This window comes from Alligator sinensis, unplaced genomic scaffold (genome assembly GCF_000455745.1).
Source record: "Alligator sinensis unplaced genomic scaffold, ASM45574v1 scaffold1054_1, whole genome shotgun sequence".
NCBI lineage: Eukaryota > Metazoa > Chordata > Crocodylia > Alligatoridae > Alligator > Alligator sinensis.
This window is the reverse complement of record NW_005842480.1, coordinates 1,227,922-1,228,470: the sequence shown is the minus strand read 5'-3', so window position 1 is coordinate 1,228,470 and position 549 is coordinate 1,227,922.

The window sequence follows — 549 nt, the reverse complement described above, 5'->3', positions numbered from 1 at the left end:
CCCACGCCTTCCGCCTCCTGACCTGCCCGGAAACCGTGGTAAGTGCCAGCGCCGCCAGCGCCCCGGAGGAGACCGCCCGCAAGAGGATCGGGAGGCACCGACCGGACATGACTTGGCCACCTTCCTGGGCGGCTCGCTGGAGGGCGAGTTCGGCCGAGACGGCGGGGACTTTGCCTCGCTGTGGAGCCGAGCCCGCAACGCCACGCGCCGCCTGGGAAGCGCGTCGGCTGCGCCTGGACCTGGACCGAGGAGCGCCGGGAGCTGGGAGTCTCCCTGCAGCCAGCCCCGCACGCCGACCCCGTGACCGTGACGCCCCGCACGAGGACCTTCCTGGAGAGGTTCCTGAAGGACGCCGTCCGCAACAAGTACGCCGGCGACCTGAGGGCCAAACCCGACCAGGGCAAGGTCTTCGACGTCACCTCGAAGTGGGACGCCAGCAACCGCTTCATGCCTAGCGGGAGCTTCACGCGCTTCGCGGACTGGCGCTTCCTCCACCGCGCCCGCCTCAACTGCCTGCCTCTCAACGGGCAGTCCGCCTTGACCACCGGG